Source organism: Camellia sinensis, unplaced genomic scaffold, assembly GCF_055761805.1.
Source record: "Camellia sinensis isolate YWXY unplaced genomic scaffold, ASM5576180v1 Unanchor136, whole genome shotgun sequence".
In the NCBI taxonomy this organism is placed as follows: domain Eukaryota; kingdom Viridiplantae; phylum Streptophyta; class Magnoliopsida; order Ericales; family Theaceae; genus Camellia; species Camellia sinensis.
The window spans coordinates 67,442-83,604 of record NW_028129016.1 but is presented as its reverse complement, the minus strand read 5'-3'; positions in this window follow the sequence as shown (position 1 = coordinate 83,604).

Below are 16,163 nucleotides of genomic sequence, written 5' to 3'. Positions count from 1 at the left end.
CACACAATGTAGCACTTTAGGAAACTTTAGGAAAATTTCACTCTAGAGGATCCTTGGTGCTGGTGAGTCCTCCATTAGCCAAACGATCCACACATCCATTTCCTTTGCGAAAGATACGGTTAATCCTTATAACCCTAGCTGTTTCCATGAGGATCTAGCTCTCTTCATGTCAACCCCTGACTATGTTGAATTCAAATGGATCCTCGCTCCCATGGAGACCCTGCTTTAACCTTCACAACTGCTTTCTGCTTCACTGTGTTACTCCAAGCTGCCACTGTTTGCTGCGAGGAGATTGGTTCGTTTCCGAAGAATTAATGGCAAAACCAGAAATTCTGTTGAAGAAGACTTTGACCCTTCTCAGGAGTGATGCCATTGGTGGCCATTGGATATGGTGAAGATTCAGAATTATAGAGGAGTGGGTTTCCTGTACTTTCTTTGCCATTTTTTTAATCTTCCAAACCAGCAAGCTCGATTACATCATATTGTTATTCATTCGGAACTGAGAGAAAGAAAGAGAGGTGTCTGTATGTGTGTGTTGTGAGTGCTGAAGCTATCAGTGTGTGTGTGTGTGGTGATGTGTTGAAGCTATCAGTGTGTGTGGTGAAGTTATCAGTGTGTGTGCTGTGTGTGTGTATCAGTGTGTATGTGTGTATGGTGAAGCTCAGTGTGTGTGTGCTATGTGTGTATATCAGTGTGTGTGTGTATGTGGTGAAGCTCAGTGTGTGTATATGGTGTGTTGTGTGTGCTGTGTGTGTGTATCAGTGTGTGTATAGTGAAGCTCAATGTGTGTGTGTGTGCTGTGTGTGTGTATCAATGTGTGTGTGTGGTGAAGCTCAGTGTGTGTATAGCTCCCCCCATCAAGAACCTCTCTTTCCCTTGTTTTTATTCACTCTCTCGCCCTTATCTGCATTTTGTCTGAGTGTGTTCTCGTTTCTTAGCCTTGGGTTCACATGGCCTTGTACTCCAAATTGTATACACACTGCATGTGGCCGTTCATCTCCACCCACCTATCTCTCTCTAAAAAACAATTCTTTACACCTTTGAACCCTACCTACTGAATTCAACATCTCTATCTCTCTTTCCTTTTCTTTTTCAATTTCAAATTGTCTCCTTTAGAATAATACACCACCCACTCCCTCTTTAACCGAACACACTTTAACACCCACTCTGCACTCACTCATTATAATCTCTCTATCATCTATTCCAACGTCCCACACATCCTCACAAATATCTTATCTCCATCTCCACTCCAAAAACATTATCATTTCCCTGACCTTCTCTTCTCATCTTCTTATTATGCTCCACTCACAAACTCATCATAATACCAGACCCATCCTGACCAAATATTCTAACCTGTATATATATATAAATTGAATTCAATCTTTTATTATTATTATTATTATTGTTGTTGTTGTTGTTGTTTTCTTTTTCTTTTTCTTTTTCTTTTTCTTTTTTTGTTTTGTTATTTTCTACTTATAAAATATCAAAAATATATTATTTATACCAATTTATATAAAAACATCTAAAAATATGTACAAACACATAAAATTATAAAATACTACAAATTAATAAAATAAAATAAAAAAGATTTGAGTGATATAAAATAATTTGGCCAAAATGGGTGAGGTTTGGGTGAGGTTTGAGATTAAAGCTTCAATATGAGTTTTTTGCAGAGAAATTCATAAAATAGCATATTCCAAGTTTCATCATGGGGTGTTCAAAAGAAAGTGCCCAAGTCTTAGGGCTGGTCAAAATGGGGTGTCTACATTGGCAGCAGAGAAACAGCATAAAGACTGGAATTTTGAAGGAAAGAAAAACAATCAAACACATGACTCATATGAAACTAAGAGTAATTTAACTTAGTTAGCAATAGCTTCTGTATTTAGGAGTAGTCTGTGTAGAATTTAGCCTCTATGGCCTAGTTTTCCTCTGTCAATTGTCATGTACATTGAGCTTGTAATTTAATTCTTGTAATTAAATGACAAGTTTACTTGTTCTTCATTCGATTTTCATTTTATTCACATTTGTTTCTTCGCATTACAACCTCCAAAGAAGTCATTGAATTTGTCAAGGCATAGGACATTCAAACCGCAATTGCTTGATTTGTTGTTGTGTGTGAAATTATGGGTTTTCTATCGAATCTTGTCTGTCGATTTGGACCTAACCAAATTTTTGCTAACATATTTTGGCATGCCTATTGGGACCTGTCTAATTTGGAGTGATGGCTAGGAAGAAACAACATGAAGTCTTTGAAGACCCTGAGAAAAGGGTTGAAGATGGAGAAGAGCTGGACGGTGGGCTTGAAGGAGTGCAAGACAATCTAGTTGATGGCCACTCAGTGGCCAAACAGGAAATAGGCCAAGGAAACGGCCAAAAATGGCCAGTCTATGTCACACCCTTGTTCTGTATTATGCTAATTGGTCTCTAATACGAATATGATTAAATGTTTTGATATGATTGTGTGTGCCATTATGTGAATATATGTGATTTTGAAGTTCTATCTGTTTGCCGTGGGAATATCTGTTTAAATAATCTGCTTGGGAAATTAAATTGAGGGCCTTAATGGCCACAGAACCCGAAATTGATTACGCCATTGTGATTGGCATAATTTTTAGAGCCTACGGTGAAATTTAATTGAAAAATTGATTCGGATCAAAATAATTCGATTCAAAACGATTAATTAGTGCCCAATGGCTTTATATTAAAGTATTGTGTGAGTGGGAGCTTGTAAGGGGCTTTATACACTCAAACTCCCTCTTTAATTCTCATTTTGGCTGATATACATTCTAAGGAGAGGAGAGGGCCGGCCATTAGAGAGAGAGAAGGGAGAAAAATATGTGTTTGATCTTGAAGGCTTGGAAATTTGAAGTCCAACTCTAAATTAGACCATAGATTGAAGGAATTGGGCTTCTAGGTAAGCCATTGACTCTTGAATTCATAAATTGATCTTGTAATCTTGTAAGCTCAAAGTTTAATTGTGATCAAGAGCATGATTTAAATTGGTTTTGGTACGATGTGGTCATGCATGCATAAAATTGCTTCTAAATTGCCATAAGTTGCATAATCTAGCATGTATCATGTCAATTAAGCAAGATTTGAAGTTTGATCATGCATGCAAGCTTGGTTTTGTTGAGCTTTATGAGAATAGGCACTACTTGCATCTTTTGAAAGGGGATAGGAGCTAAAAGATTGCATGCATGTTTGATTAATGAACTTATATGAGGTTTGAAAGCTTGAACCATGAGTTTGCAAGAATGTTGATCTATTTTGAAGAAATGTGACCATGATTTTGAGTAATTGGCCTCCTAATACTTGTATACTCATGGTATGTAATATGTTTGCATGTTTGGGAACCAAGATTTTGAGTTTGAAACCTTTGGAGGCCGTTTGGAACTCAAGAGCACATTCTGGGTTTTCCAGAATTTTGAGGTTCGCTCGAGCGGGATAACCTCCGCTCGAGCGTAATTTTCGTGCTCCCAGCACTTTTTGTAGAGTTGGATTTCCGCTCGAGCGGGGAGCTTTTGTAGACAGGCTTTTCGCTCGAGCTCCCTAATTTACGCTCGAGCGTAATTTTGAGGTAACCAGTACTTTTGTAGGCCTCTTGGGTCCGCTCGAGCGGGGACCCTGTTTTTTGAAATTTTGTTCATGCGTTCTGTGTTTTGTTTTCCGTTCTCTTTCACTTGTAATCACTCTTAGGCATGTGTTAAGCGTTGTAAATGAGTTAATGAGATAAAAATAAAGCCTAAAGAGGAATATGTGAATTAAGGAACGGGTTGAATTGTTATTGACCCTTTTGTGTTTATGGAATGTGTAGGGTCAAGCTCCGGGGCGAACCCACCAACCGATCACTGTGAGTAATATCAATATTCGAAAGCTTGTCAATGTCCAATTGTTTATTCCCTTATAAACTTTATGAGTTGCTAATTGGGATTGTGGACAAAAGTCTGACATGAAGAAATGAATGGACCGAAGGTCATTTTGATAGAAATGAATGGACCGAAGGTTGTTTTGACAGAAATGAATGGACCGAAGGTCGTTTTGATAGAAATGAGTGGACCGAAGGTCGTTTTGACATATATGAATGGACCTAAGGTCGTTTTGACATGAATAAGTGGGCCAAAGGCCGTTTTGACATGAACGAGTGAGCCAAAGGCCGTTTTGACATAAATGAATGGGCCGAAGGCCATTTTGACAGAAATGAGTGGGCCGAAGGCCGTTTTGACATAAGTGAATGGGCCGAAGGCCGTTTTGTCATGAATGGAAATCTGAATGGGCCAAAGGCCAGAATGTTTGGAACTACAGTCACTTGATTTGAATTTTGTATAGTTATATATCTGTTAAATAGAAGTATGAATTGGGCCCAAGGCCGTTTGGAGCATGTTGTTCTACATATTATTATGTAACATCTGTATTTGATATTATTCACTGGGCTATCGCTCACACTCATTCATGTGTTTGTAGGTGAGCCAAGAGAAGTCCAAACCCAGCCTCAGTGAAGTCTGTCAGGAACAACAAAAGTTTTGGAGGGTCAGCCCTTGTGTCTCACGCACGAGACCCATCCTTGCCACTTTGTTATGTATTTATATTTTGTCTTGTTGGCAAGGACTTTGTGTATATCTGTATATAGTTTTGTTATGGGTTGACTCGGTTTGGATGATCCTGTCTGTAAAGGATTTTATGGTAATGTATTTTGATGTGGGTTATTAACGTACATGTGTATGATTTATTTTAAAGTGCATATAAGCATGGCTCTATGGACAAATTTTTTAATTATTGCTTCCATTTGGCCCCTTTACTCTGTTGAGTTATATCTGATTTTGGTTTGAGGCCATAGATAATCTCAGGATTACTGGCCGGTTATGTCCTTAACCCATAGGGGCGGGTTCGGGTCATGACAGTCTAGTTACCCTCCTGTTGATCCAAGAAGGGCTTTTTTGTTGCATACTCAGCAAACAATTGGTTCCATGTCTGCATATGAGAACCAAGTGATGATAGATGACTTGCTGGCTTTGTTTGAGAAAGCCAACATCAAACCAAGCCAATCAAGAAGGATTGCAGATGAAACTCAGGTAAGTGAAGCACAATTTATACCACCTGTGACCTCTCAATAGCATGAAAATGTAAATGAACGTGTCATTTTATAGACCATCCACACTCCAAGAAAGATATGAGGAGGGCAACTAGAAATAATAGAAATAATATGGGAGTAAGACTTGGGGGGCAACTAAGGCCACAAATGTATGGTACTCCTACATATGGTATTCCTGCATTTGATGGGCCTGGTTACCATGAACAAAGAAATAGGCCAATGAATCAAGTAAGGCCTCAGAATGCACAGGAACATGTCATACAATAACCCTATTATGAACCTAACATGATGCATCTAAGGCTTAGAGGGCCTGGTCCTCCCTTTCCTTGCTTCCAACCAGAAGCTCAAGGAGAGAGACAATAGCAGCAACATTTAGACCCTTAGGTTAATAATAGGCAGCAAATAATGAACATCATACAAGAAATGTATGGTCCAGGCTTGAGAAGGCCAGATAAACCAATGTTTAGGAGCCCTTACCCTCCATGGGTGGAAACAACTGACATTCCAAGAAATTATAGGATTCCTGAGTTTACTTTGTTTATAGGAGAAGAGAGACAGTCAACTATAGAACATGTAGGCAGGTTTATTCTTCAGTGTGGAGAACCTAGTTATGATGATAATTTAAAACTAAAACTCTTCCTTCATTCTTTGTCAAAAGTGGCATTTACATGGTTTATTAACTTGCCAGAAAATTCTGTCCATACTTGTTAGTTTCATGCCCAATTCTTTAGAACTGAGCCTGAAGTGACAATGGTGGATTTGTCAAATTTTAAACAAAAGCAAGGAGAAAGTGAAGAACAGTACATTGACAGGTTTAAAAAAGCAAAAAATAGATGTCATGTGTACATGCCTGAAATAGAATTTATAAGGTTAGCCAAGAATGGTTTAGACTTTGAACTTAGGAAAAAGTTTGAAGGCATGATGTTTAGAGACCTGTTTGAGTTGTCTTCAAGGGCAACTAGTTATGAGGCCATTCTTAGAGAAAAGCAGCCTCATTGGGAACTTATTATCAAGAAGTTGAATTTGATATGGATATCGATATAGATGTTACTCAAGTAATAGATAAAAAACCTGTGATTTGTGAAACATTAAAGAAAGCTGACAAACCTGTAAGTATGCCAGCAACACAGCCAACCAAAAAGAATGTGACTGTATCACATAGGCAGTCTTCTTTTGATTTATCAAAAGCAGATGCACTATTTGATGAATTATTAGCAAATAAGTTTTTTACTTTGGCTCCAGGCCACAACATTCCCAAAGAAAGGGACAAGGTTGGTAAAGAGTATTGTAAGTGGCATAATTTTTTCAGGCATTCCACTAATAATTGTGTTACATTTCGCAATTGTGTGTAGGATTTGATTCAGAAGGGAATGTTGAAGTATGCTGAAAAACATTAAGGGGTCATGGTAGTTGATGGTGATCCATTTTCCAATATTGTGTAAATTAATATGGTATCAACTGATTTTCAGTCAAATGATCAAAAGAAAAAGGAAAAAGACCCTAGAGTTCTCTTGGTAGATTTAAAAAAACTTTATAAGGAGAGAATAGAAAAAAGGGCAAAGGAAACAAAAGGGAAAAAAGTTCAAGAAGAACCTAGTGAGAGGTTCATTTGTTTCAGGTGTGGTACTGATAAAGAAAAGGCTAAGGCCATTGTGATTAATGGAATTCAAAAAATTGGAAAAGATGTTAGCCTGAGGTTTAACACTATGGGTAGTGGTGATTTGCAAATTTTTGATAATGATTGTATGTTCTATGATGGGACAGATCCAGGAATATTTGGTCCTGCAGAGAACTATGGCAAGGATGATGCTCCATTTTTATTCCAAGGAGCTCCTGTTCATCCATGTTTTGGTAGATCAAGCAATTTCAAGGCTATGCTCAAGCAATACAAGGGTGCTAAATCCTATGGAAGTCTAAAGGTTGTGACCAGGTCATACAGTGGCCAACAACAGCAGTCTGGTTTGTCATACAGTGGTCATCAACTTGCGGGAAGGCCATATGGAGGGCAACAACAGTTTGTAAGACCATTTGGAGGATTTCAACAGCAACATCATGGCCCAAGAATGAGGCTAGAAATACATCCAGTTCAACTAAGGATGGTGAAGCCACTAGTACCATCTCATCTAGGGTGGCAAGGGGTTTCTCACCCAAAGTTCCCAATGAGTGGTTGGAGGCAAATGGGAGAAATAAGAACTCAGAAAAAGAGAGAACAAAGGAGATTCCATGCTATGATGTCTACAGCTACAGGTGATAGGCCAGCTGGAAGACAGGATCTAGTATGGACTAGAGATGGATTGGTTCCTACTGCTGGAGCGGTAGGGAAGGAAATGAAGGTTTCAATTTCTAGAGCCCATCCAGTTCAGCCAATTTAGCTTTTGAAAAGGAAAATGAATCCCAAAAAGGCAGATGATAGACCTGTTGGGAAACTCTCTGAAAAGGCTTTGCTAAGGCAGAAGCTGAAAGAATTAGAGAAAGATCTAATGTTTGATGAAGATGACAGTATTGAGAAAGATGTAGCAATGAAGGATGATCAGGATTAGGAAATGGTCACTGATAACATGAATATTAATGAGGAGGTTAAGGAAGATGAAGTCAAGACAAATAGCTCTGATGGTGACTTTGGAGAAAAATTAGCTGCTATTCATTTTGGTTCTTTACCTCCATCCAAAGAGTGTAGCATGATTATGGCCATCCCTCAGAGATTTCAAGCTAGGCCAAACCAGCTAGATGAATTAGCAGGAGATGTTGAAGATCTGACTGAACCAACAGTTCAGGTAGCAGTGGTTGAGACACAAACCAAGCCACTAAAGTCAATTGAGGTGGTTAGGTCTATCGATGGAGAGAAAGTTGTGCTGAAAAAACCAGAGGTTAAGCTCATCAGGCATCTAAGGCCTTTATATGTCAGAGCTTATTTAGAGGAGGTCCCAGTAGAAAGGGTTTTGATTGATAATGGAGCCATTGTCAATATTCTTCCTTCTAGGACACCGAAAGCTATTGGGAAATTTGTTGATGACTTGCTCCCTACTGATGTGAACATAAGTAATTTTGCTGGTGGATCATCTGAGGCCGGAGGAGTGGTGGCTTTACAACTTCAGGTTGGTTCCAGGTCAATGGGAACAACTTTCTTTGTAATAGACTCCACTTCGAACTGCAATGTGCTACTAGGTAGAGATTGGATACACTTTAATGGTTGTGTATCCTCTTCTTTGCACCAGGCATTGATTTTCTTAACTAGTTGTGGTAAATGAGAGATAGATGTTTACTGGGTAGATGCAAATCCCTTTGTTGCAGATGTTAATAACATAGAAGCTGTGTTATACGATGAGGATTTGGGTCCAGTTGTGATTGATGAAGTAGAGGTTAAGTCTCAGGGAAAGAGTTTGACAAGTGAAGAATTCAAGGCCTTCATTGAAAAAGGTTTTAAGCAGATAGGCCATGAATTGGCCAAGCCAAGCCTAATGCAGAAGCAGAAAAGGCCTGTGATAGAAGAGGTTGCTGAGGATGAAGAGTAATGCAAGTACAAGTGATAGAAGAAGACAAGCTGGATGAGACAGCTAATGTAATTAGATCTACTTTTTCTAGGCTTTTTTATTTCTTCTTAGAAAGTAAGTTTGGCGCTAACTGTATGCCCAATTGTTTTTGGGCAGAATGTGTTATTGACAGTAGCCCTCTGAGTTATAAAGAGGTGCAACTGGAGTATCTGAAGGATGCTCCTGCCAAACTTGATGACCTCAAGGCAGATGTGCAGGACCCTTTAGATGAATATAACTTAGGGAGTAAGGCCCGTAAAAGGCCCATCTATGTAAATGCTAATTTATCTAATGAACGTAAGAGCAAGCTAGTTGGTTTCTTTCTGAGTATGTGGATTGCTTTGCATGGACTTATGAAGAAATGCTTGGATTAGACAGAACATTGCTAGAGCATAGACTCCCAATTAAAGGAAATTTCCTTCCTCATAAACAACCTCCAAGAAGGATGACCAATGAAGTCACCTTATTGGTTAAGGAGGAAATTGAAAGATTACTCAAAGCAGGTTTTATTAGAACAGCCAGGTATGCTGAGTGGCTGTCTAATATTGTCCCTATAATGAAGAAAAATGGCAAGTTAAGAGTATGCATAGACTTTAGAAATCTAAATCTAGCAACTCCTAAGGATGAATATCCTATGCTAGTGGCTAACTTATTAGTGGACTCAATAGCCAAAAGCCGGATTTTGTCCTTTATGGATGATCATGTTGGGTATAATTAGATTTTTATTAACCCAGAAGATATACATAAGACAACCTTTAGGTGTCCTGGTGCTTTGGGGACATTTGAATGGGTAGTCATGCCTTTTGGATTAAAGAATGCAGGGGCAACATACCAAAGGGCAATGAATTTTATTTTCCATGATTTGATTGGCAAATACTTAGAAGTATACATAGATGATGTAGCCATCAAGTCTGACAATTTTGATAAGCATTTGCAGCAGACATTTCAAAGAATGAGAACTTACAAACTCAAGATGAACCCTTTAAAATGTGCATTTGGGGTATCTGTTAGAAATTTTCTAGGCTTCCTAGCACACCATAAAGGGATAGAAGTGGATGCCAACAAAGCCAAAGCAATTTTGGAGGCAAAACCCCCAGCCAACAAGAAAGAGTTGCAAAATTTTCTTGGAAAAGTAAATTTTTTGAGAAGGTTCATAGCCAATTTAGCTAAGAAAACTTTAGCATTTTCTCCTTTGGTAAAAATTAAGTCAGATTATGAGTTTAAGTGGGAGACATGCCATCAAGAAGCTTTTGATCTACTCAAAAAATATTTGGCAAACCCTCCAGTGCTTATGCCCCCAATGGCAAGAAAGCCTTTGAAGTTGTATATCTCAGCTTCTGACCTGTCGATTGGTTGTTTGTTGGCTCAAGAAAATACTATGGGTCATGAGCAAGCCATTTACTACTTAAGTAGAAGGCTAAATGATGCTGAGACTAGGTATAACTCTGTCGAAAAGATGTGCTTGGCACTTTATTTTGCAGCCATTAAATTGAGGCATTACATGTTGCCTGCAAAGGTGTATGTAGTGGCACAAACAGATGTGATTAAATATATGTTGTCCAAGCCTATCTTGAGAGGAAGACAAGGCAAATGGATACTAGCTTTAATCCAATATTGTTACAAATATGTACCACAAAAAGCGGTTAAAGGGCAGGCTTTGGCTGATTTTCTAGCAGAACATCCTTTTTCCTCTGTCGTTTTAGACTTGTATGAGGTCAATGTGGTGGAAAATGAACCTTGGAAGTTAATGTTTGATGGTTCAAAAATAGATGAAGGAGTTGGTGCAGGTGTTGTGTTGATTGCACCAAACAAGCAAATGCACCAATTTGCGTATCAGTTGGAAGCACAACATATTCAGTCTTGCAATCAAGCTAAGTATGAAGCTTTGATAATTGGTCTAGAGTTGACCATAGAATTCAAAATTAGAAGCGTCCAAGTTTTTGGAGATTCACAGTTGGTCATTAAGCAAGTTTTGGGAGAGTTCAAGTGTGTAAATGGCGTTCTAGGGGAGTATCTAACTGAGGTCAAATGGTTGATCAGTTTCTTCGACCATGTTACCTTTACACACAGGTATAGATTAGAAAATAAAAAGGCCAATGAGATGGCTCAAACAGCTTCTGGTTTAAAAATACCTAAGGGAGCTCAGGAAAGGGTGATTCGAATTAAAAGAAGAAGCTTTTCTGCACTTAGAAATAAATGTAGAAATTTTTTGCCCATTCTCACTTTGGATGTAATAGAGGAGGATTGGAGGTTCCCCTTAATTAAATACCTGTCGAATCCTAGTGAAAAGAGTGATAGACAAATAAGATATCAAGCCCTAAATTATGTAATCATGGGAGAAGATTTATTCAGGAAAGCCCATAATGGGCTGACTTTGCTTTGTATTGGCAAGTTAGACCAAATGAAGGCCATGGCTGAAGCACATGAAGAAATTTGTGGAGCCCATCAAGCTGGTGACAAAATGAGATGGTTGATTAACATGTATGGTTATTTCTGGCCATCTATCAAACAAGATTGCATAATGTATGCAAAAGGATGTTAGAATTGTTAGAAACATGGTAATATTCAAAGAGTTCCAGCCATAAATCTTCATTCAATAGTAAAACCTTGGCCATTCAAAGGATGGGCTATGGACTTGATAGGGCAAATTTTCCCAACCTCTTCAAAAGCACACTCTTATTTGCTAGTAGCTACTGATTATTTTACTAAATGGGTAGAAGCAGTACCTTTGAAAGTGGTAACACAGACTCAAGTCATTGAATTCTTAAAAAAGAATGTAATTCATAGGTTTGGCTTACCCCAATCCATAACTGTCGATCAAGGCACAATATTCAATGGGGATGAGATTAAAGGGTTTGCCACAGAATATGGCATTCAAATATTAAATTCCTCACCCTATTATGCCCAGGCAAATGGGCAGGCTAAGGCAACAAACAAGATTGTCAAAAACACTTTAGAAAGGATGATTGAAGACAATTCTAGGGATTGGCATAACCTTCTATCAGAAGTGCTTAGGGCTTATAGAAATTCAAAATGAAACAGCACAGGAACAACTCCATATGAGTTAGTGTATGGACATGATGTTGTGTTGCCTTTAGAAGCAACAGTGAGATCCAATCGACTGGCTAGGCATTTGAATATTCCTATGGATGAATATGCAGAAGCCATGTCAATTGAGTTGCAAGATTTAGAAGAAAAAAGGATTATGGCATTTAATCACTTGATAGCCTAGAAAAAGAAGGTTGAGAGAAGTTACAACAAGAAAGTGAAAAGTAAGGTGTTTTCTAAAGGAGAGTAGGTGTGGAAAACTATCATACCAATTGGCTTAAAAAGCCCAAAATATGGCAAATGGTCTCCAAACTGGGAAGGACCATTTAACATACATACGGTCCTTAAAGGAGGGGCTTATTATCTTGCTTCCATAGAAGGTGAGCCACGTAGGAGAGTCATTAATGGAAAGTATCTTAAGAAATATTATCCAACTATGTGGGAATGTATGAACAGGCCCTGAAAACATGGAAAGGGACATGCATGACAAGCTAGAGTAAAATATGACAAGCTTGAATAAAATATGATAAATTTTCCATTAAAATGCCAGCCAAAAGTACAATTCCAATAAGTATAGATCAAAATAATTACATTTGGTCTAGTCTTTCTGAAAATACATGGAAAGTTTCTCCAGGCTTGAAGGGTAGTTTGGTGTTTGATTTTATTATGCCTGAGTCTGGTTTGGGCCTGCCTAATGGCAAATGGACCACCTTCTGCTTGAGCAAACAGAGTTGGGATTTGTTGAGAAATGGTGGTTTGTCTTTGTTCAGAAAAGCTCTTTGAGTTCTCACAACTGCTAGTTGAGCTTCTAGTTGGCTTTCTTCTGCTGTGAGGTTAGTAATTTGGATAGTGAGGGCTTGTGATTCGGTGGAGGCCTCAGTCAGAGCAGTGACTTCTTTTTTCATTTGGTCCGCTTGAGTTTCAGTTGTCTTTGGCTCAGAGTGGAATTGATTGATAGCTGCCAAGTGTTGGGGAAGTTCCAAAAGGAAGTTCTTGAAGGCTTACACTTGGTCTGGATCAAATAATTGAGGCACTAGAGGTACAATGGCTTTTAGGCATTCAGTTAGAACTGTGGTTTGCGAAAGGGCTAGATCATCCAAAGATTGATTCCATCAATTTTTTATCTTTACTAGTCAACTGCTTTATTCTGCCTTCGACAGAAAGACTGGCAACAGTTTCTTGTATAATAGGAATGCCCAGAAGCCAGTTTTTAATTGAAGAAGAAGATACAATTGCAGGCTGTGGCAGTAAGAAAGTGAAGTTAATCATTGGTGTAACTTAAAATAAAAATAAAAAATGTGTGTGAAAACATTAGGTGATTACCAGTGATTCTTGAGCAATAGAAGTGTTGGTGTTGGTGACCACAGCCTCTAGAGTTAACTCCTGGATAAGACTATGAATGTAAGAGGTTTGGACCCCTATGTCCATGCTAGTAAAAGCCTCTAGATTAGCAGGATGAGTAATCCCTTTACGGGAAGTTCTTTCTTCATTTGAAGGTGATTCACTCTCCAAGATTTCAGTATCAGCCTTGTCAACTTCATCATTTTGATCAGATAGTTGAATTTGACTGTTTTGATGAGTGTTATCATTTGGTTCAGGAGTAGGCTCATGAGTAGGAGAACTCTTGTCAATAGGAGATGTTTGGCTACTAGGGTTGTCAGTTAAATCAATTGGGTTTTCTCTGACATAACCTGAGTCAATTGGAGTTTCTCTGGCATGGCCAGGGGCTTCTAATTCCTCTGGGGAAGAGGCCACACCAGGAAAATTTATTACTTCATTGGTTCCATGGCATACTCCTCTAAAAATAAAGGCCATCAAATTCCCTAGGGCTATCATTTGAGGAATATCAGCCATAAGGTGTGCCAGTTCAAGGGCCAATCCTCTTAAGCCCACTCTCTCTAGGTAAACTCTTTCTAGATCAGTTTGTTCTTCCCCAAGCCAATCTGTTCTTCTTGAATGAGTTGAGGATTCACATGCCCTAAGTCTATTTGAGGAGAAGGCATTTTTGTCTGGTCTTCAGGCATAGAAGGGGGATTGGTTTAGGCTTCAGAATGTTCTTCATTCTCAAGCATAGAAGAGGGTAGTGTGGCTTGAGTTTCAAGCATCTTATCATGAACAGAAGAAGATGCAGCTGGAGAAAGAAGCCTTCTCCTCTTGTATGATTGAAAGTATGTTTGAAAGAGAGGAAGAAGAGTGGAATAAGGTGACAATATGGATAAACATAATACATATTGACTTAGTAAGAGTTTGAATGAAAGCTATAACTTTATTGGAAGAGAAGAAGAACTGCTAGCGGAAAAGGATGCTGATATAGCAGGAGCTGTGACTTGAGGAGGAATTGATTGTTCTTGCCTTTTTTTTTTACCTCCTCTCAAGAGCAACACCACTCTCCAATTGAGACTGAGAAGGTAAAAGTTCTTGTAGTTCTTCTTGCCTACTTTTGGTCCTCTTCTCAATCTCTATACCTTGGTTATAAGGTATGAACCCCTCACAACTAGTGGTGTTTAGAGGATTGCCTTTAGGTTTCTTTAGGGGGGTCATTAGAGCATTGCCTTTGTCCTTAGGAGTTGGATCAGTCTAGGCAAGCATCTCTATGGCTAGAGGGGTAATCTTGCTTGGAGGTTATGCTACATATATATATATATATATATATATATACATATATATATATATATTTATGAGTGAATAGAAATGGCTGAATAAACTCAAAAAGTAAGCAGTATACATAAAGAAAGAAAAAAGTGGTAGAATTATCACTGGTCATCTCTGCTTCTCTCATGTTGTCTGGGTGCACATTCCAAAGACAAGCCTGAAGATCTTCATCAAAGATCAAGACACTCATTAAAGACCACTATTCATTAAACCTTGTGGTAGTAAATGAGGTAATCTGGCAGTAGAAAAAGCTGAATTGATCAAATAACTTTTGATTCTCAACCAGCAGATCTTTCACTTCTTGAGAGATTTTGAGTTGAATCCTGGATCTAACTTGTTCATGGATAGTAGAGTGTAAGTAAGGACAAGGGACAGTTTGATATAGTCCCATTTGTCTAGCCCACTGACAAGGATTATAGCTTTCGAAGCTACAGTTGGAAAGCCTGCTAGTAGAGATAGATCCACCTACTAGAATGTATATGGGAGTGAGAATTTGAGCCCAGAAGTCTTTTTGTTGTTGCCTCCAGGTGTCACTCAATGTTTGAGGAGCAGCATTAATATATGTTAATCCGGTGGAAGTGAACTGAAAGTTATGGAAATGGATGAAAAGCTGAGGGTCTCTGTCAACAGGTAGCTCAAATAGAATAGTAAAAACCTTGGTAAATGAATTGGATGAGGTTGGTTGAAAAGATAAGAAGAATTCAGCATTACTTTTGCAATGAGAGAAGTAAGGGGTTTGAGTGGTAGGCTTAATTTTAGGAAAATAAGTATAGAGCTAGGCTTGAAAGAGCCAAAAAGGACCTCTACCATTATGATCTATCTCTTTATCGACTAAAGAGAAAAGACCCCTATATAATGTGCCCAAAAGAAAAGGGGCAAGGGCCAATTGTGTGCCTTCTTGGATACAAGTTGCCAAGGCCAAATACTCTTTGGTAATTTTAAGACATGGGACACATAAAAAATGTTGGGAGAGCCACAACAAGTAAAAAGTTGTCCTTTCTTTTTTGGTGGGTTCACCAAAGAATTGTTGATATTTTGTTTGGAACTTTCCATAACTGAGATCAATGTCAAGTGGGACTACTGATTGAGGAGTTAAAAGGGCACTTATATGTTGGCTAGTAACAGGGAGGCCAGTCAAATGTATAATATCAAGAATGGTGGGAGAGATCATACCAAACTTTAAAATGAGAGAGTTACAGGATAGAGACCAAAAATAAGTTGCAGCGCCAATAACCCATTTGTCCATATCTAGGGCTAATGTTGACAGTTGAATGACATCATAAATGCCAAGAGCTCTCCAAAGGTCACTATCGTAAACCATCATGCGATGAACCCATAATCTCCAATTAGGTTTTGGTTTTTGCCACGAACGTAAGGGGTTAGAGCTCGAATGTCACTGGTTCCAGGCTAGTTTCACTTTTTTGAAAAGCACCACTTCAGTATCTGCAATGGGATAATAGAGGATAAGTTCATCAGGGATTTTGGCAAAAAAGGTTGGACCTAATTCCCCTTGGGCAGAGGTGTTGTTGCTGGGAATAATGCAGCTATTAAAAATATGTTGACGAAGTATTGGTTAGAACTCAGTTGAGAAGCACTGCACAGATGGCGTCCTTTGGTCTGAGCTCGCTTCGGTGCCATTGGAATGTACAAGCAAGAAAAAGGGTTTTCAAAGCAGAAAAGTTCAAAGAGGAAGGCGAAGAACAGAGTAGAGCAGAGGGCATGAGAATGGTAAAGTGATGATTTGAATTTTGATGTTCATATAGCCTATGGTGGACCTCTTGATTAAGTTTGGGCCTGTCACTTACAATTGGGCTTGACGGTTGGGCCTTTTTTGAATTCATGAT